This window comes from Aegilops tauschii, chromosome 4 (genome assembly GCF_002575655.3).
Source record: "Aegilops tauschii subsp. strangulata cultivar AL8/78 chromosome 4, Aet v6.0, whole genome shotgun sequence".
Taxonomy (NCBI): domain Eukaryota; kingdom Viridiplantae; phylum Streptophyta; class Magnoliopsida; order Poales; family Poaceae; genus Aegilops; species Aegilops tauschii.
Window position 1 is genome coordinate 35,394,540 of NC_053038.3, and position 23,073 is coordinate 35,417,612.

Here is a 23,073-nt window from a genome sequence, read left to right on the forward strand (position 1 = left end):
GCCAATATGAGCATCCAGTTTCCGCTATTGGTTATTGACCGGAGATGTGTCTCGGTCATGTCTACATAGTTCTTGAACCCGTAGGGTCCGCACGCTTAACGTTCGATGACGATTTGTATTATGAGTTATGTGATTTGATGTACCGAAGGTTGTTTGGAGTCCCGAATGAGATCACGGACATGACGAGGAGTCTCGAAATGGTCGAGACATAAAGATTCATATATTGGAAGGTTACATTCAAACACCGGAATGCTTCGGATCGTTTCGGATAAGTTTCGGAGTACCGGGGGTATCGGAACCCCCTCCGAGAAGTTATTGGGCCTCATGGTCCTAGTGGTGAAAGAGAGGAGGCAGGGCAAGGAGTGGCACGCGTCCCCCTAGCCCAAACCAAATTGGACTAGGGTTGGGGGGGGGGGGTGGCCCCCCTTTCCTTCTCTCCTCTTCCTCCTTCCCCCTTCTCCTTGTGGGAATAGGAAGGGGGGGGGGGGGCGAATCCTACTTGGAGTAGGACTCCCCCCCTTGGGCACGCCACCCTTGGCCGGCCTCCTCCTCCCTCCCTCCTTTATATACGTGGGGAGGGGGGCACCCTAGAACAGTCAAGTTGATCTTTTAGCCATGTGCAGTGCCCCCCTCCACAGTTACACACCTCGGTCATATCGTCGTAGTGCTTAGGCGAAGCCCTGCGTCGGTAACTTCATCATCACCGTCGCCACGCCGTCGTGCTGACGAAACTCTCCCTCGGCCTAACCTGGATCAAGAGTATGGGGGACTTCATCGAGCTGAACGTGTGCTGAACACGGAAGTGCCGTACGTTCGGTGCTAGGATCGGTCGGATCGTGAAGACGTACGACTACATCAACCGCGTTGATAAAACGCTTCCTCTTTCGGTGTACGAGGGTACGTGGACACACTCTCTCCACTCGTTGCTATGCTTCTCCTAGATAGATCTTGCGTGATCGTAGGATTTTTTTTGAAATTACTGCGTTCCCCAACAGTGGCATCCGAGCCAGGTCTATGCGTAGATGTTATATGCATGAGTAGAACACAAAGAGTTGTGGGCGATAATAGTCATACTGCTTACCAGCATGTCATACTTTGATTCGGCGGTATTGTTGGATGAAGCGGCTCAGACCGACATTACATGACCGCGTTCATGAGACTGGTTTTACCGACGTGCTTCGCACACAGGTGGCTAGTGGGTGTCTGTTTCTCCAACTTTAGTTGAATCGAGTTTGACTACGCCCGGTCCTTGTTGAAGGTTAAAAAAGCACACTTGACAAAAAATCGTTGTGGTTTTGATGCGTAGGTAAGAACGGTTCTAGCTAAGCCCGTAGCAGCCACGTAAAACTTGCAACAACAAAGTAGGGGACATCTAACTTATTTTTGCAGGGCTTGCTGTGATGTGATATGGTCAAGACGTGATGATATATAAATTTATGTATGAGATGATCATGTTTTGTAAAAGTTATCGGCAACTGGCAGGAGCCTTATGGTTGTCACATTATTGTATGAAATGCAATCGCCATGTAATTGCTTTACTTTATCACTAAGCGGTAGCGATAGTCGTAGAAGCAATAGTTGGCGAGACGACAATGATGCTACCTTGGAGATCAAGGTGTCAAGCCGGTGATGATGGTGATCATGACGGTGCTTTGGAGATGGAGATCAAAGGCACAAGATGATCATGGCCATATCATATCACTTATATTGATTGCATGTGATGTTTATCCTTTATGCATCTTATTTTGCTTAGTACGGCGGTAGCATTATAAGATGATCTCTCGCTAAAATTTCAAGGTACAAGTGTTCTCCCTGAGTATGCACCGTTGCTACAGTTTGTCGTGCCGAGACACCACGTGATGATCGGGTGTGATAAGCTCTACGTTCACATACAACGGGTGCAAGCCAGTTTTGCACATGCAAAATACTCGGGTTAAACTTGACGAGCCTAGCATATGCAGATATGGCCTCGGAACACTGAGACCGAAAGGTCGAGCGTGAATCATATAGTAGATATGATCAACATAGTGATGTTCACCATTGAAAGCTACTCCATCTCACGTGATGATCGGACATGGTTTAGTTGATATGGATCACATGATCATTTAGATGACTAGAGAGATGTCTATCTAAGTGGGAGTTCTTAAGTAATATGATTAATTGAACTTTAATTTATCATGAACTTAGTACCTGATAGTATTTTGCATGTCTATGTTGTTGTAGATCAATGGGTCGTGCTACCGTTCCTTTGAATTTTAATGCGTTCCTAGAGAAAGCTAAGTTGAAAGATGATGGTAGCAACTACACAGACCGGGTCCGTAACTTGAGGATTATCCTCATTGCTGCACAGAAGAATTACGTCCTGGAAGCACTGCTAGGTGCAAGACCCGCTGCAGGAGCAACTCCGGATGTTATGAACGTCTGGCAGATCAAAGTTGATGACTACTCGGTAGTTCAGTGTGCCATGCTTTACGGCTTAGAACCAGGACTTCAATGACGTTTTGAACGTCATGGAGCATATGAGATGTTCCAGGAGTTGAAGTTAATATTTCAAGCAAATATCCGGATTGAGAGATATGAAGTCTCCAATAAGTTCTATAGCTGCAAGATGGAGGAGAATAGTTCTGTCAGTGAACATATACTCAGAATGTCTGGGTACCACAACCACTTGACTCAACTCGGAGTTAATCTTCCTGATGATAGTGTCATTGACAGAGTTCTTCAATCACTGTCACCAAGCTACAAAAGCTTCATGATGAACTATAATATGAAGGGATGGAAGAGACTATTCCTGAGCTCTTCGTGATGCTAAAGGCTGCGGAGGTAGAAATCAAGAAGGAGCATCAAGTGTTGATGGTTAACAAAACCACTAGTTTCAAGAAAAAGGGTAAAGGGAAGAAGGGGAACTTCAAGATGAACGGCAAGCAAGTTGCTGCTCAAGTGAAGAAGCCCAAGTCTGGACCTAAGCCTGAGACTGAGTGCTTCTACTGCAAAGGGTCTGGTCACTGGAAGCGGAACTTCCCCACGTATTTGGCGGATAAGAAGGATGGCAAAGTGAAAGGTATATTTGATATACATGTTATTGATGTGTACCTTACTAATGCTCGTAGTAGCGCCTGGGTATTTGATACTGGTTCTGTTGCTCATATTTGCAACTCGAAACAGGGGCTACGGATTAAGCGAAGATTGGCTAAGGACGAGGTGACGATGCGCGTGGGAAATGGTTCCAAAGTCGATGTGATCGCCGTCGGCACGCTACCTCTACATCTACCTTCGGGATTAGTTTTAGACCTAAATAATTGTTATTTGGTGGCAGCGTTAAGCATGAACATTATATCTGGATCTTATTTGATGTGAGACGGTTATTCATTTAAATCAGAGAATAATGGTTGTTCTATTTATATGAGTAATATCTTTATGGTCATGCACCCTTGATGAGTGGTCTATTTTTGTTGAATCTCGATAGTAGTGACACACATATTCATAGTATTGAAGCCACAAGATATAAGTTTAATAATGATAGTGCAACTTATTTGTGGCACTGCCGTTTGGGTCATATTGGTGTAAAGCGCATGAAGAAACTCCATGTTGATGGGCTTTTGGAATCACTTGATTATCAATCACTTGATGCTTGCGAACCATGCCTCATGGGCAAGATAACTAAGACTCCGTTCTTCGGAACTATGGAGCGAGCAACAGACTTGTTGGAAATAATACATACTGATGTATGCGGTCCGATGAGTGTTGAGGCTCGCGGCGGGTATCATTATTTTCTGACCTTCACAGATGATTTGAGCAGATATAGGTATATCTAGTTGATGAAACATAAGTCTGAAACATTTGAAAAGTTCAAAGAATTTCAGAGTGAAGTGGAAAATCATCGTAACAAGAAAATAAAGTTCTACGATCTGATCGTGGAGGTGAATATTTGAGATACGAGTTTGGCCTTCGTTTGAAACAATGTGGAATAGTTTCGCAACTCGCGCCACCTGGAACATCACAGCGTAATGGTGTGTCCGAACGTCGTAACCGCACTTTATTAGATATGGTGCGATCTATGATGTCTCTTACTGATTTGCCGCTATCATTTTGGGGATATGCTTTAGAGACGGCTGCATTCACGTTAAATAGGGCACCATCTAAATCCGTTGAGACGACACCTTATGAATTGTGGTTTGGCAAGAAACCCAAGTTATCGTTTCTTAAAGTTTGGGGCTGCGATGCTTATGTGAGAAAGCTTCAACCTGATAAGCTCGAACCCAAATCGGAGAAATGTGTCTTCATAGGATACCCAAAGGAGACTGTTGGGTACACCTTCTATCACAGATCCGAAGGCAAGATATTTGTTGCTAAGAATGGATCCTTTCTAGAGAAGGAGTTTCTCTCGAAAGAAGTGATGGGAGGAAAGTAGAACTTGATGAGGTAATTGTACCTGCTCCCGAATTGGAAAGTAGTTTATCACAGAAATCAGTTCCAGTGATTCCTACACCAATTAGTGAGGAAGCTAATGATAGTGATCATGAAACTTCAGATCAATTTACTACCGAACCTTGTAGGTCAACCAGAGTAAGACCCGCACCAGAGTGGTACGGTAATCCTGTTATGGAGGTCATGTTACTTGACCATGACGAACCTACGAACTATGAGGAAGCGATGATGAGCCCAGATTCCGCAAAATGGCTTGAAGCCATGAAATCTGAGATGGGATCCATGTATGAGAACAAAGTATGGACTTTGGTTGACTTGCCCGATGATTGGCAAGCCATAGAGAATAAATGGATCTTCTAGAAGAAGACTGACGCTGACGGTAATGTTACTGTCTACAAAGGTCGACTTGTTGCGAAAGGTTTTCGACAAGTTCAAGGAGTTGACTATGATGAGACTTTCTCACCCGTAGCGATGCTTAAGTCTGTCCGAATCATGTTAGCAATTGCTGCATTTTATGATTATGAAATTTGGCAAATGGATGTCAAAACTGCATTCCTGAATGGATTTCTGGAAGAAGAGTTGTATATGATGCAACCAGAAGGTTTTATCGATCCAAAGGATGCTAACCAAGTGTGCAAGCTCCAGTGATCCATTTATGGACTGGTGCAAGCCTTTCGGAGTTGGAATAAACGTTTTTATAGTGTGATCAAAGCATATGGTTTTATACAGCCTTTTGGAGAAGCCTGTATTTACGAGAAAGTGAGTGGGAGCTCTGTAGCATTTCTAATATTATTTGTGGATGACATATTGTTGATTGGAAATGATATAGAATTTCTGGATAGCATAAAGGGATACTTGAATAAAAGTTTTTCTATAAAAGACCTCGGTGAAGCTGCTTACATATTAGGCATGAAGATCTATAGAGATAGATCAAGACGCTTAATTGGACTTTCACAAAGCACATACCTTGATAAGATTTTGACGAAGTTCAAAATGGACCAGTCAAAGAAAGGGTTCTTGCCTATGTTACAAGGTGTGAAGTTGAGTGAGACTCAATGCCCGACCACTGCAGAAGATAGAGAGAAAATGAAAGTCATTCCTTATGCTTCAGCCATAGGTTCTATCATGTATGCAATGCTGTGTACCAGACCTGATGTGTGCCTTGCTATAAGTATAGTAGGGAGGTACCAAAGTAATCCAAGAGTGGATCACTGGACAGCGGTCAAGAACATCCTGAAATACCTGAAAAGGACTAAGGATATGTTTCTCGTTTATGGAGGTGACAAAGAGCTCGTCGTAAATGGTTACGTTGATGCAAGCTTTGACACTGATCCGGATGACTCTAGGTCACAAAATGGATACATGTTTATATTGAACGGTGGAGCTGTCAGTTGGTGCAATTCTAAGCAAAGCGCTGTGGCGGGATCTACGTGTGAAGCGGAGTACATAGCTGCTTCAGAAGCAGCAAATGAAGGAGTCTGGATGAAGGAGTTCATATCCGATCTAGGTGTCATACCTAGTGCATCGGGTCCAATGAAAATCTTTTGTGACAATACTGGAGCAATAGCCTTGGCGAAGGAATCCAGATTTCACAAGAGAACCAAGCACATCAAGAGACGCTTCAATTCCATCCGTCATCAAGTGTCGGAAGGGGACATAGAGATTTGCAAGATACATACGGATCTGAATATAGTAGACCCGTTGACTAAGCCTCTCTCATGAGCAAAACATGATCAGCACCAAGACTCCATGGGTGTTAGAATCATTAATATGTAATCTAGATTATTGACTCTAGTGCAAGTGGGAGACTGAAGGAAATATGCCCTAGAGGCAATAATAAAGTTGTTATTTATATTTCCTTATATCATGATAAATTTTTATTATTCATGCTAGAATTGTATTAACCCGAAACTTAGTACATGTGTGAATACATAGACAAACAGAGTGTCCCTAGTATGCCTCTACTAGACTAGCTCGTTAATCAAAGATGGTTAAGTTTCATAGCCACAGACATGTGTTGTCATTTGATGAACAGGATCACATCATTAGAGAATGATGTGATGGTAAGACCCATCCGTTAGCTTAGCACTATGATCGTTTAGTTTATTGCTATTGCTTTCTTCATAACTTATACATGTTCCTATGACTATGAGATTATGCAACTCCCGGATATCGGAGGAACACTTAGTGTTCTGTCAAACGTCACAACATAACTGGGTGATTATAAAGATGCTCTACAGGTGTCTCTGATGGTGTTTGTTGGGTTGGCATAGATCGAGATTAGGATTTGTCACTGCGATTGTCGGAGAGGTATCTCTGGGCCCACTTGGTAATTAATGCACATCACTCTAAGCCTTGCAAGCAATGTGACTAATGAGTTAGTTGCGGGATGATGCATTACGGAACGAGTAAAGAGACTTGCCGGTAACGAGATTGAACTAGGTATGATGATACCGACGATCGAATCTCGGGCAAGTAACATACGGATGACAAAGGGAACAACGTATGTTGTTATGCGGTTTGACCGATAAAGATCTTCGTAGAATATGTAGAAGCCAATATGAGCATCCAGGTTCCGCTATTGGTTATTGACCGGAGATGTGTCTCGGTCATGTCTACATAGTTCTCGAACCCATAGGGTCCGCACGCTTAACGTTCGATGACGATTTGTATTATGAGTTATGTGACTTGATGTACCGAAGGTTGTTTGGAGTCTCGGATGAGATCACGGACATGACGAGGAGTCTCGAAATGGTCGAGACATAAAGATTCATATATTGGAAGGTTACATTCGGACACCGGAATGGTTCGGGTCGTTTCGGATAAGTTTCAGAGTACCGGGGGTTACTGGAACCCCCTCCGGGAAGTTATTGGGCCGCATGGGCCGAGTGGTGGAAGAGAGGAGGCAGGCCAAGTAGTGGCGCGCGCCCCCCAGCCCAAACCGAATTGGACTAGGGTTGGGGGGGCGGGCCCCCTTTCCTTCTCTCCTCTTCCTCCTTCCCCCCTTCTCCTTGTGGGAATAGGAAAGGGGGGGGGGGGCGAATCCTACTTGGAGTAGCACTACTGCAGGATGCTGCTAACGCGACACTACAATCAGAGACCCTTCGAGAAACTGTGTGTGATGCAATAATCGCAAACAGTGCTGCATGAAAACCGTCAGAAGTGTATAAAACGTTTGCGATGACGGATGCATCAAACACGGTTCAGGTTTTAGTTGCGTGTGCGATGAAGGGCATACGGTTCAGTTCAATGAACTATTTGCGATGAGGAGGAACACAAGAAATGGGCAGCCAGATGAAGGCGTGTGTGATATAGAGCATACGGTTCACTCGGATGAATTGTTTGTGATTAGGCAACACAAAAGAAACGGGCAGCCAGATGAAGGTGTGTGCGATATACAACATACGGTTCACTCGGATGAACTGTTTGTGATTAGGCAACACAAAAGAAACGGTCAGCCAGATCAAGGTGTGTGTCATTGAGGGCATACGCTTCAGAAGGATTAACAGTTTGCGGTTAGGCAACAGAACAGAAACGGGTAAGCCAGATCAAAGTGTCTGCGATTGATGGCATACACTTCACATGGATGAACTGTTTGCGATTAGCCACAACAAACTGAAACAGTTAGATAGATCAACGTGTGTGCGCTAGACGGGCACACCCATTCTAATTAAAAGAAGCGTGCGCGATGGTAATAACGAGCGCGCACGGTTGTTGGAACAAGACGTGTGCTGACATTGCCTATTGCGGTGCACCCTATGGTGCAAACGCCACGTACGCGGCCGAGAAGGCGTACGTGCCCACGTTACGCCTTCCAGGAATAGTGCCACACTTATAACCGTCAGTAAAGTTTGAGCATGCGTCCCGTCACAATTTTTTTAGAAGAACAGGGAGGCCGCGTCCCGTCACATTCCAAATTCCAAACCTATTCACACCAATCAAAACCTAAACGGTTTTCCACTTAGGAGTGTATTACTACGCGGTTATAAATACTACTACTCCAAGATGACTGCACATTCCTCCTCAACTCCTCATCCACAAAAAGTCAGAAACAAACAAGTCATTCATCATCGTTCCCTTGCGTCCGCCATGGCCATCGTGAGTTCTGGGTCGAGAGATTGCCACCAGGGAGAGGCGAGCCTGGAAGCGGGAGCACGAGAGATGTCCCGCCTCGCCGCGATAGCAGCCAACATGTCCCGCCGCACGGCTGTAGCAGCAGAGAGGTGCCACCGCACCGCCGAAGCAGCACGGAGGACCCGCCGCGACGTCGATGCAGCAGACTGGTCCGGCCGCGCCGCAGAAGCAGAAGAGATGTCCCGCCGCGCCGCGAATGCAGCAGAGATGTCCTCCCGCGCCGCGGCGGCCTGGGAAAATGCCTCGCAGGCAGGCGAGGACTCTTACAGGCGCATGCGTGCCCTTGTCCTTAGGCAGATGGATCAGATCTCCAGGTGGGAGAGGTTGCAGGATGACCTGAAAGCCTCGTTTGAACAGTCTACCGAGGTCATCCGGCAACTAAATGAGAGCAATGCGAAGCTCCGGGCCGAGCGCGACCTGCTGAGGGCGAAGATCGTCGGAAGTGCGGAGCAGCAGGAGCAGACCACTGCCTTGTTGAAGAGGACCGGCGTAATCATCGAGAAACTTATGGACGAGAATGCTATGCTGCGCATCGAGCGCAGAAGGCTAGTGGAGGAATCCGTGGATGCTCTGAAGCAGCATCTTGAGGATAAGAAAGAGCTCGTCGCCGCTCGCCGCGGAGACTAGTTCCCGCGGCCTGCAGCAACGCATCAAGAAAGTAGAGATCAGCGAGCCAGATCGTTGTCTTCCTTCTTCTTTTGCCCTTGTGTATTTCGGGCGTTGCCGCATGTGGATTTTTTTAATTATGTTTCTAAATATGTAAGACAATTATTATCCACTGTCATCGTCCTTATATTCATCATGCTTGCTATAAGTCGTAGTCGATGCTATATAGGTCCGTCCGATCTTACATCAAGATCCGTGCAAAACTTTCTTTTTAGATTTTCATTTTTCTCTCTTAAATCTCAGTCCAGTGAGACATATAGCCACGCCGTAGAACAGGTGCTCGGGCGCCATTAATGGAGACGTTGGGAGATAGGTGCGCGGCGGGTAGCGGTCAAAGGGCTCTCCTCCCGATGAGCACGTGCAGGGGTCTGATCGCATGCCTCCCGTACTCAAATAGCTACTCCGCACGGCACCTCCTAGCCAATAAAAAAAGGGGACGCGTGGCCGCACGTAATTGGTAAGTCGAACGCCCACAGTTTCAATAATACTTGTGTTTCCGATTTGTAACGTGACATCACTTGTTCCAAAATGACTTTGTTGATTGTTAATGTGCGGGCCTTCGGAAATCGGACAGAAAAATTACCACAACATGTTGGTGCCATGTCATGAGACCATGCCAAGTTTCATGATTTTCAGGCGTGTTTTGGAATTACAGGAATTAAAAACCCCAGTTTCTCAATCTTTCCGGCCAAGCCACGACGCCCAGATGTTTGAATTTCACTCCCATCTCTTGCATGGGACCTAGAAATTCACCCAAGGACACACATGTGATTTTTCAAACAACTTTTGTGCACTGGAGCATGTGCTGGTAGTACAAATTTGAATTATGCACATCAAATGCCCAGAAAATCAATTAATGTATAAAAAAGGCAAAACGATCCGGAATAATTCCAAAATTTAGCACGGTACTTCTATTTGGTCTAATCTGGCTGTGTAAAAAAATTAAGGCGGGAGAAGGCAGTGTACGTATGTCGTTTTGCACACGGAGGTGACACATTCCCTCTCGGAACCACGAGCCTTCTTGAGGGAAGCTCCGGTTTGCAAGAAGCTTACACCAAAGCTTGTCCCAATTCGGCCAAAAAAAATACCGCGACATGTTTGTGCCATGTCATGACACCATGCCAAGTTTCATAATTTCCAGGCGTGTTTTGCAATTACAGGAATTTAAAAACCAAGTTTTTCAATCTTTCCGGCCGAGCCACGACGCCCAGATGTTTGAATTTCACTCCAATCTCTTGCATGGGACCTAGAAATTCACCCAAGGACACACATGTGATGTTTCAAACAACTTTGGTGCACTGGAGCCTGTGCTTGTAGTTCAGATTTGAATTATGCACATTAAATGCCCAGAAACTCAATTAATGTATAAAAAAGGCCAAACAAGCCCGAAATAGTTCCAAAATTTAGCACGGTACTTCTATTTGGTCTAATCTGTCTGTGTAAAAAAATTAAGGCGGGAGAAGGCAGTGTACGTATGTCGTTTCGCACACGGAGGTGACACGTTCCCTCTCAGAACCACGGGCCTTCTTGAGGGAAGCTCCGGTTTGCAAGAAGCCTACACCAAAGCTTGTCCCAATTCGGCCAAAAAAAACCGCAGCATGTTGGTGCCATGTCATGAGACCATGCCAAGTTTCATGATTTTCAGCCGTGTTTTGGAATTATAGGAATTAAAAAACCAAGTTTCTCAATCTTTCCGGGCGAGCCACGACGCCCAGATGTTTTAATTTCACTCCCATCTCTTGCATGAGACCTATAAATTCACCCAAGGACACACATGTGATTTTTCAAACAACTTTGGTGGACTGGAGCACATGCTTGTAGTTCAAATTTGAATTATGCACATGAAATGCCCAGAAACTCAATTAATGTATAAAAAGGCCAAAGGAACACGGAATAATTCCAAATTTTAGCACAATACTTCTATTTGGTCTAATCTGCCTGTGTAAAAAAATTAAGGTGTGAGAAGACAGTGTACGTATGTCGTTTCGCACACGGAGGTGACACGTTCCCTCTCGGAACCACGAGCCTTCTTGAGGGAACTCCGGTTTGCAAGAAGCTTAGACCAAAGCTTGTCCCAATTCGGCCAAAAAAATTACTGCAGCATGTTGGTGCCATGTCATGACACCATGCCAAGTTTCATGATTTTCAGCCGTGTTTTGGATTTACAGGAATTAAAAAACCAAATTTCTCAATCATTCCGGCCGAGCCACGACACCCAGATGTTTGAATTTTATTTCCATTTCTTACATGGGACCTATAAATTCACCCAAAGACACACATGTGATTTTTCAGCAAACTTTGGTGCATTGGAGCATGTGCTTGTAGTTAAAATTTGAATTATGCACATTAAATGCCCAGAAACTCAATTAATGCATAAAAATGCCAAACGAACCCGGAATAATTCCAAATTTAAACACGACACTCATGTACTAGTTGCATGTTCACTGTACGTAAATGTTCTAGCAATTCAAACACCATCCTTTCCCTCCGTAACACCATTTTGTCTTTCAAAACCTAATGAAAAAATCAGGTATACCACAAACAGTTTACTAGAAAGAATCGTGTGGGATGCGATATAAAATATCTTGGCGCACCATCTTGTCTGGCTTACGCAGGAAGCTTCGTCGTCTACAGTCCATCGCCCCCGCTTGAACCACACTTGCGCGCCAGTTTCTCGCGGCACCGAGCGAATTTTTTTTGCCACCGCGGAAATATCTATCTCCCCGCCCCCTCCCTCCTACCAAAAGCCACATTTCCACTGTTCCTCCTTGTTTTTTAAGTTCAAACCTTCACTGTTGCTTACTGGCAGCTCAGCCTCCTCGCCGGCGACCCTTCTTCTTCCAGCGCCGCCTCCTCGCCGGCTACCCTTCTTATTGCAGCGTCGCCTCCTCGTCGGTGACCCTTCTTCTTGCAGCGCCGCCTCCTCGCCGGCGACCCTTCTTCTTGCTGCGCGGCCTCCTCGTCGCCGACCCTTCTACTTGCTGCGCGGCCTCATCGATATGGTCAGGTAATCCACACCCCACCCACACCATCCTCCTCCTTTCCCGTCCCATATGCCCCGACTGACGGGGCGACACCTTCCACCGGAATCACTGCCCCCCTCCTCCAATTAAGTGCCGCCCACATCCATTTTACACGCAGTATAACATGGAGCTGAGTAGCATGCGGCCGCATGCGCGAACGAGGTCGCTATGGCTGACATGTGTGTCAACTGCCAGATCTTGGAGGAGCACCTCGTCTTCGAGGCCACCATTGACACCGCCGCCCGGTTGTCTACTTTAAAATACAATTTGTGATGTTTTCTCGAGGCCACCGCCAGTGCCTTGTAGTGATTTGTCCTCTGTAATGTTAATATGCAATCTGATGTTCAGTTAATAGTTTGGTCCTCTGAAATGTAATGTTCAGTTAACACTTTGGTCCAACAATTGCTACATTTCGTAGTACTGTTCTCAAGCATTCTTTGTTTTGTTAACTATCTTATCTTCTAGTACATGTTTCTATTCTGCAATGTCGTGCTCAGTTAACTATTTTGGTTCATTTGGTCTGCTGTCCATTTAACTGTTTGGTTCAGTTCTGCAATTTGATTTTCATTTGTTGTGGGTACAATTTTGTATTGTTATGCATGTGACACCAATCAAATTTGGCTCTACTCAATACATATTCTACTGATAGTATGGCAACTCTCAGTTAACCTGATCAAGATCTTCCTTATGTGTGTTGCAGGGAAACAATGGGAGACACTATGGTTTACCATCGAGGTTTGTTCAAGCAGGGTCCTTTGGCTAATAGGTATTGTGCAGTTGTAGGAATCATTCTAATATTTAGGTTTCTTACAATTTGGTCTTGCACATGTAGGTCCTGCTGTCAGAGGCTTAGACCCACTGTTCGACCCATTTTGCATATGGGGAAATGAGATGTCCATGAATATCAGTCAAGTCAAGAAACTCAGAAAGATTGTTAGGATGAAGAAACTTGCGACGAATAACAACGAGATCTTTGTTTGCACAATGAAGAAGACATCAGTCAACTATAGGATGGTACCAACTCTTTTACCTTGTTTTTACCCCTTGCGCCATTTCAAAATTTACAATAGCGATTTATGCAAAGCTTTGTTTTTAGTACTTTTCAAAGCAGTTCACTGATGATTACCTTTCAAGAGGCGAGGAAGGTATTCATTCAGCACCCACTGTACAATATTGAAGTCTTGCTGAAGAGGACGAAGGTTGGGCGGGCAATTATCCATAGCCACTGGCCTAAAGTTGCAAGGACATTCAACATCACTGAAGGCTCAATATTTGCCTTCCGCTTCAACAGTTTCCCAGATGAGATTCATCTGTCTATTTACCGTGTATGATGCTACTTTCCAAAGGTTTTTGATGCTGCATGTGAAACTTGGTGCTGCTGTGTAATGGCGTAACTGAGTGCCGAAGTTATCTGATGTAATTCGATTATGAAATCCTGGTTGCTTTTATACGGATATGAAATTTCTGGCGTGTTTTATAAGAAATATCAGTTTGATTAGTACATGGATTTTCAATAATAGGCTAATTACCCTGCTTATTGGGGTTTTCTATTGCAAATGGTTACTCAGACAGCACCGTGGGCGATGAACTCAAACAACCCGCACGGTTTCTAGAATTAGGCGTGTTCGATCAACTAACAATCACACACGGCTTCCAGCAGCGAACTGTTTGCGTTAGGCCACCTTGCACAAACGTTTCCACACAAAGAACTGTGTGGGATGTACATACCTACGGAAATGATTTTCTAGGATTCACCGTGTGGGATGTACATACCTATGGAAATGATTTCTGGGATTCACCGTGTGGGATGAACATACCTACGGAAATGATTTCTGGGATTCACCGTGTGGGATGTACATACCTACGGAAATGATTTCTGGGATTCACCGTGTGGGATGTACATACCTACGGAAATGGTTTCTGGGATTCACCGAGTGGGATGTACATACCTACATAAATGATTGGGTTCGCATGCCTCGCCCGATCGCGCATGGCCCCAGCCTAGGTCCCACGAGGGCCTATTGCCCACACTCACTTGGCAACGGTTCCAAATGCCGTCGCGGAATGGGGTTTTAAACCGTTTGTTTAGGACGTCGCCGTACCAGTGTAGGACTCCCCCCCTTGGGTGCGCCACCCTTGGCCGGCCTCCTCCTCACTCCCTCCTTTATATATGTGGGGGGGGGGGCACCCTAGAACAGACAAGTTGATCTTTTTAGCCGTGTGCGGTGCCTCCCTCCACAGTTACACACCTCAGTCATATCGTCGTAGTGCTTAGGCGAAGCCCTGCGTCAGTAACTTCATCATCACCGTCGCCATGCCGTCATGCTGATGAAACTCTCCCTAGGCCTCAACTGGATCAAGATTATGAGGGATGTCATCGATCTGAACGTGTGCTGAACACGGAGGTGCCGTACGTTCGGTGCTAGGATGGGTCGGATCGTGAAGACGTACGACTACATCAACCGCGTTGATAAAATGCTCCCGCTTTCGGTCTACGAGGGTACGTGGACACACTCTCTCCACTCGTTGCTATGCTTCTCCTAGATAGATCTTGCGTGATCGTAGGAATTTTTTTGAAATTACTGCGTTCCCCAACATATATATGCGCTACCGACCGTCCAACACCAATATACCACTCTAGTGAATGTACGTAGTTCTTACATGAAACATAAGTATTCCTTTTGTTGGTAATTTGCTATTTCAGAGTGAAATATGAAACGAGTAGTAGGTATTTGTTGAGCTAGTTGATTTCAGAAGGTAGAAATTTAAACTGATTGTGACAAGTTTCTTTTATGCATGTGTTCTTTTTATTAGCTAGCAAACCTATCGGTCTAAGGAAGACTATTAAAGACTAACCTGTTTAATGGTAAGAACAATTTAAATGGTTAACATTTTCTTTGCTTTGTAGTTTGTGAAATTAAACAGAAAGAGAAATGTTTCCTCTCAAATTATGTTTCTAAATAACAGAGTAGAGAAATGTCTAAGTCACTTGCCAATCATTACCGGAACAAGTATTGGTTTGGGGGAGAAAGAAGAGAACTATTCACAACATCCAAGTTTGGGGGAGAAAGAAGAGAACTATTCACAACATCCAAAAGACATGATATGTTAGATAAGGACACAATCTCCAATATTCAACTTTGATAATCATTTTTGTATGATTATTGGTTATTTTGTACAAAATTGGAGGCCATGAGAAAAATTCATAAAAATAATAATATGATGTCACATTTCCTCTGACCAAATTCGATGAAAATTTTACATATCGTTAGTTTGACTGCCACTTTTTAGGGAGAGTATTGCCAGTACCTTGTAGAATGCCGCCTTTTATATGCCAATTCAAATCCATGAGTTGGTCGTGAATTTTATTACCTTTTTTTAAATCTTTAACACAACCTCTTAATTATCAATCCAATGGAGTACCTCTTTAATTTCATTTTTATGCATGTGATGCTTCTCTGCTAGCAGATTTTCTGTCTTATCAATACAAAGGTTTAGTGTCTTTCCTCTCAAGATTTCCACGTTATATAAAACCTTCCGAACACTGTTTCCAAATTCAACATGAAATTTGATGACCGTCGATATGTGCGGTCATAAGAGGCATGCAAAATCACATGCTTTTTCCACATCAACATAATAAATTGAAGGTAAGAATACATGCAAGAAAATGCATCCATATGGTAAGTAGAGAACAACATTTTTTACAATAATGATAGCGCAACTTTTTCCCTATAATGTGTAATTACTTGTTTTCCGCAGTTGCGGACTTGTGTGTTGAAATCCTTGCTTATAACCACTGTGTGGGAGTATTTCGAATTTCATAAAAATATGATACTTTCCTGTCGGTTCTAGGACATCGTGCATAAAATTTATCTCGAGGTGTCTGGCCCCTTGAAAATAGCAACTCAAACCTTTGAAAATACATGTGTTATTTTGTTAGTTGTCAACCTATTGGTCAACAATCACTATTAGAAACTCAACCCATCGAATGGTAACAACAATTGAAATGGTTATATTTTCGTTGCTTTGTAGCTTGTCAAGTCAACATGGCTCAAATTATGTTTCTAAATAATAGAGTAAAGAAATATTCAAGTCTCCAGCCAATCATTTCCAGAACAAATATTAGTTTAAGGGAGAAACGGGAGAACTATTCACAAGATCCAAAATTATATGCTTTTTCCACATTAGCAGTACTAAATTAAGGTAAGAAAACATGCAAGAAAATACATTCATGGAAATAGAGAAGACTTTTTCTTAATTATGATATCCCGACATTTTCACTATAATTTGTTTTTGGCAGTTGTGGACTTTTGATGTTGAAATCCTTGCTTATACCCACTGTGGGTATCCGCAAAAAAATCACACTTTGGGAGTATTTCTAATTTCATAAAAATATCATAGTTTCCTCTCGGTCCTAGCAAATCGTGCGTAAATTTATCTCGTGGTGGTTGGCTCCTAAGCTTTGAAAACCAACTCAAACCTTTGAAAATATAGGTGCTCACATATTAGCTATCAACCTATTGGTCAACCATCACTATTACAAACTCAACCCATCGAATGGTAACAATAATTTAAATGGTTATATTTTCGTTGCTTTGTAGCTTGTCAAAGTCAACATGGCTAAAATTTTGTTTCTAAATAACAGAGTAAAGAAATGTTCAAGTCACAAACCAATCATTACTAGAAAAGTATTGGTTTAGGGGAGAAACGAGAGAAATATTCACAAGATTCAAAAGACATGATATTTTAGATATGGACACAATCTCCGGTATTCAACTTTGATAATCATTTTTTATGACTGTCAGTAATTTTGTACAAAAATGGGTAAGTCATGAGAAAAACTTCTTTAAAAAATCTAATGATGTTACATTTTGTATAACCAAATTCGATGAACCTTGTACATATTGGAAGTTTGACTGTCGCCTTTTAGCGAGAGTATTGGTAGTACCTTGCGGAATGCCACCTTTTATAAACAAATTTAAATACATTAGTTGGTTGTCATATTTATTACCTGTTTTTATCTTTAATACTCCATCTAATGGAGTACCTCTAATCACTCTTCAGTTTCATTTTTTATGCATGCGTTGTTTTTCTGCTAGCAAATTTTTATTGCGTATTTGTACAAAGGTTTGGTGCTGTGACGCCCCCGATTCAATCGTACACTAATCATGCACGCAAACGTGTACGATCAAGATCAGGGACTCACAGGAAGATATCACAACACAACTCTAAAACATAAATAAGTCATACAAGCATCATAATACAAGCCAGGGGCCTCGAGGGCTCGAATACAAGTGCAAGATCATAGACGAGTCAGCGGAAGCGACAATATCTGAGTAACAGACATAAGTAAACAAGTTTGCCTTAAGAAGGCTAGCACAAACTGGGATATAGATTGAAAGAGGCGTAGGCCTCCTGCCTGGGATCCTCCTAAACTACTCCTGGTCGTCGTCAGCGGCCTGCACGTAGTAGTAGGCACCTCCAGTGTAGTAGGAGTCGTCGTCGATGGTGGTGTCTGGCTCCCGGGCTCCGGCATCTGGTTACAACAACCAGGTAGAAGGGAAAGGGGGAAAAGAGGGAGAAAAGCAACCGGTAGTACTCATCCAAAGTACTCGCAAGCAAGTATCTACACTACATATGCATGGGTATATGTGTAAAGGGCCATATCGGTGGACTGAACTGCAGAATGCCAGAATAAGAGGGGGATAGCTAATCCTGTCGAAGACTACGCTTCTGGCCACCTCCATCTTGCAGGATGTAGAAGAGAGTAGATGGTACACCAAGTAGCATCGCATAGCATAATCCTACCCGGCGATCCCCTCCTCGTCGCCCTGTTAGAGAGCAATCACCGGGTTATATCTGGCACTTGGAAGGGTGTGTTTTATTAATTATCCGGTTCTAGTTGTCATAAGGTCAAGGTACAACTCCAAGTCGTCCTGTTACCGAAGATCACGACTATTCGAATAGATAAACTTCCCTGCAGGGGTGCACCACATTACCCAACACGCTCGATCCCATTTGGCCGGACACACTTTCCTGGGTCATGCCCGGCTTCGGAAGATCAACATGTCGCAGCCCTACCTAGGCACAACAGAGAGGTCAGCACGCCGGTCTAAATCCTATGCGCGCAGGGGTCTGGGCCCATCGGCCATTGCACACCTGCATGTTGCGAACGCGGCCGGTGAGCAGACCTAGCAACCTCCGTTTCAAAGGATGTTGCGTTACGCGGTCCAACCCGGCGCGCGCCGCTCAGTCGCTGACGTCACGAATGCTTCGGCTGATACCACGATGTCGAGTGCCCATAACTGTTCCCGCGTAGCTGGTTAGTGCGTATAGGCCAGTGGCCAGACTCAGATCAAATACCAAGAACTCGTTAAGCGTGTTATTTTTAAGTAACCGTGAACGCCGACCAGGGCCAGGACCACCTCTCACCTAGGTAGTCTCAACCTGCCCTGTCGCTCCGCCACAAAGATCCACCCAGAGGGCCGTCAGGACAAAGGTCCTTTCAGCCCCCAATCCATGAATCACTCGCGGGTACTCCTCGAGCCGACCCGACTTTAGTCACCACATGTATCATGTATAAAGTATATAGTATATACCCGTGACCACCTCCCGAGTGATCACGGCCCGATAGTATAGCACGGCAGACAGACAAGAATGTAGGGCCACTGATGGAATACTAGCATCCTATACTAAGCATTTAGGATTGCAGGTAAAGGTAACAACAGTAGTAACAAGGACAGGCTATGCATCAGGATAGGATAAACGGAAAGCAGTAACATGCTACACTACTCTAATGCAAGCAGTATAGAGAAGAATAGGCGATATCTGGTAATCAGGGGGGCTTGCCTGGTTGCTCTGGCAAGGAGGAGGGGTCGTCAACAACGTAGTCGGTCGGGGCACCATCAGTGGCGTCGGTCTCGTAGTCTACCGGAGAGAAGAGGGGGAAGAAACAATGAATACAATATAAACAGATGCATAACGATGCATGACAAAGCTAACAACGGTGTTAGGTGTGCCCTAACGCGGTAAGAGGTGATACCGGCGAAGCGGGGAAAACATCCAGGAAAGTATCCCCGGTGTTTCGAGTTTTCGGACAGATGAACTGAAGGGGGAAAGTTGCGTGTCGATATGCTAGGGGTGTGTGGCGGACGAACGGACTGCGTATCCGGATTCGTCTCGTCGTTCTGAGCAACTTTCATGTAGAAAGTATTTTCATTTGAGCTACGGTTTATTTTATATGATTTTCTAAAGTTTTAAATCACTTTTGAATTTATTTAATTTATTTAATTCAACATTATCCAGAATAGTGTTTGCTGACATCATCATGACGTCAACAGTCAATAGAGGTGTTGACTGGTCAAACTGACGTGTGGGTCCGGTGGGACCCACCTGTCATTCTCTGTTTAGGTTAATTAGGGTTTAGCTAACTAATTACTATTTAATTAAACTAACAAGTTAATTAGATTAATTAATTAGGATTAATTAACTTAATTAATTAATTATTTAATATATTATTATTATTTTCTTTTTTTGGAAACGTTCTGTAGGCGGGGCCCTCCTATCATTGGCCCATAGGGGAGCCTAGTGGGTTTGCGGGTGCTGGGTGCGGGTGTCCGCGCACCCGCACGGAGGCGACGGAGGGCACCGGGTCACGGGCGAGGGGCAGGCGCCGCCCAGCGCCGCGGGGCGCCGGCGGCCACGGCACTGGCAGGAGGCCGGAGCGGCACGGAGGCAGAGGGAGTCGCGCGGCCCAAGGCGGCGGCGAGGGCGCATGCGCAGCCGCGGACGCGGTGAGCGTGCCAAGGGGGAGAAGGGGGCGGCCACGCGGCGGGGCAGTGGGCGTAGCGGCGCGCGCGCGCGCGCGGCGAAGGACGCCAGCGGGGAGGGCGGCCGGAGTAGGGCACGTGCGGGGCGCGCGGACGGCGAGGCAAAGTAGAAGCAGCAGCAGGACGAGGCGGACGCGGGAGGAAGAGCTGCAGCTGTGCGGCACGACGGAAGAGCGGGGCTGCGGCATGGGAGGCCTGTGGCGAGGCATACATGGGCGCGATCGGCGTGGGTCGAGGCGGAGGCGGGCACAACGCGTGCGGGACGGCGCGGGCGCGTGGTGACCGTGTGGAGCGGAGGGAGTGCGAGGACGCAGAGGAGAGAGAGGAGGCCGGGGGCCTCACCGCGGGTTTGTAGGGAAACGGCAGCAGGGGTTGAGGAGGAAGATGGGGACGACCGGCAACGGGGAGGCAGTCCGGCGGGGAAGCGGTCCGGCAAGGTGGCGATCCGGTCGGCGGCGATGACGGCGCAGTCGGGCGGCGTCGGTGCGGTTCGTTCCCCGATCCAGATCTGGATCGGGGGAGGGGGAGCGAGTGGGGGGGAAGTGGGGTGTCGGTCAATCTAGGTCACGGGGGGGAGTGGGGGTTAATGGGGCGCCGGCTGGGCCGGCCTGGCTTCCCCAGTGGCCAGCTGGGCCGAGGCCCAGCGGGGGGGGGGGGGGGTCTTTGTTTTATTTTTGTTCTTCTGTTTTGTATTTTGTTTTTCTTTTATTTATTTTCTCTTTACTATTTTAATTACTTTAGAACACCTTAGCACTTTCTAAACATGTGTCTTCTTCACAACAATTACCTATGTAATATTTGACACTAACCGAACATTTTTGTTTAAATGTTTGAAAACTTTCGTCGTTTGACTTAATTTCAAATTTGAATTTGAATCGGTTTCGAACTACGTGAGATTAGTAACAGTAACAGAGGTGACGTGGCATCATTAGCAGAGTTTTACCGTAGCCTAATTATCCGGGCGTTACAAAGCTCCTCCACTACAAGAAATCTCGTCCCGAGATTTAGGAGGTAGAAGGAAACAATGCGGGGTATTCATCACGCAGGCGATCCTCACGTTCCCAAGTGGCTTCATCTTCAGAATGGTGCGACCACTGGACCTTGAGGAACTTGATCGCCTTTTGACGTGTGCGGCGTTCAGCTTGGTCGAGAATGCGGACCGGATGCTCTTTATAGGAGAGGTCCTGTTGCAATTCGAGCACTTCATGATCCACTGCTCGGATTGGGTCCTTGAAGCAACGGCGGAGCTGTGACACGTGGAACACATCGTGAACCTGAGAAAGGTTCGGCGGAAGCTCCAGTTGATATGCCACTTTTCCACGCCTTTCGAGAATAGGGAATGGACCAATATAGCGAGGAGCTAGCTTGCCGTTGATCCCGAAGCGGTGAGCACCCTTCATTGGTGTAACTCGAAGATAAGCCTTTTCGCTAGGTTGATAGACCATGTCTTTATGATGACGGTCATACTGACTCTTCTGACGTGACTGAGCAGTCTTGATATTCTCGCGAATAATGCGGACTTGTTCTTCGGCATGTTGGATAATATCGGGACCAAAGAGTGGACGTTCCCCGGTTTCTGACCAGTTCAGAGGGGTTCGGCACTTTCGTCAATATAATACTTCGAAGGGGGCCATCTTCAGACTAGCTTGATAGCTATTGTTATAGGAGAACTCAGCATACGGGAGAGATTCCTCCCATTTCTTGCCGAAGGAAATAACACAAGCTCGAAGCATGTCTTCGAGAACTTGGTTGACATGTTCAACTTGCCCTTGCGACTGAGGATGAAATGCAGTACTGAATGACAGATGAGTTCCCATAGCTTCTTGGAAACTTGCCCAGAATCTTGAAGTGAATAAGCTGCCACGGTCTGAGCTGATAACCAATGGAATACCATGGAGTGAAACAATCCTGGACATATAGAGCGTTGCCAGCTGACTAGCAGTGATCGTTTCTTTGACTGCCAGAAAATGTGCAACCTTAGAAAGCCGGTCAATGACGACAAGAATTGCATCATTACCTTTCTGCGATTTGGGAAATCCAGTGACGAAGTCCATCTCGACATGGTCCCATTTCCATTTAGGAATAGAGATAGGTTGTAGAGTTCCAGCAGGCCTTTGATGTTCTGCTTTGATACGACGGCAAACGTCACACTCAGCAACATAACGAGCAATGTCCTGCTTCATATTAGACCACCAGAATCTCTGATGAATGTCTTGGTACATCTTGGTGCTACCGGGATGAACAGACAGAGGCGTATCATGAGCTTCTTTCATAACCTCCTGTGTCATATCCAGGTTTTTCTCTGAACATGGCACCACTAGGCGGCCCTTGAAGTACAAAGTGCCATCATCAGCAATAGTGAAGAATGAGGGCTTTCCTTCTGCGAGGTAGCGTTTAATCTTGTGGGCTTGAGAGTCATATCCCTGAATTCTCTTGATGGAATCCAAGAGATCTGGTTTGAGGGAACCCTGGGTAACAACACGGAGCTTCATCTTGCGAAACTCCTTAGGAGGGGGAGCGACTGCACCCGGAGGGACCATATGGAGGTTCAGCTTTCTGAATTCTTCAACAAGCGAGGGCTGAACCTTGTGAACCTGGAGGTGGTTGCAGTAAGACTTGCGGCTCAAGGCATCAACCATTACATTAGCCTTGCCTGGTGTATAGGAAATACCCAAGTCAAAGTCTGCAACAATCTCCATCCATCTCTGCTGACGGAGGTTCAGGTCTGGCTGAGTGAACAGATACTTCAGACTTTGGTGGTCGGTGAAGATCTCGCAACGATTACCGAGAAGGTAATGTCGCCACTGTTTTAGCGCATGAATGACAGCAGCAAGCTCAAGGTCGTGAACTGGGTACTTCTCTTCGTGAGGGCGCAATTTCCGAGAGGCATAAGCAATCACTTTACGGTCTTGCATTAGGACACAGCCTAATCCTTGACGGGAAGCGTCGCAGTAAATGACGAAGTCCTTCTTAGTATCAGGTGGAGCTAGCAC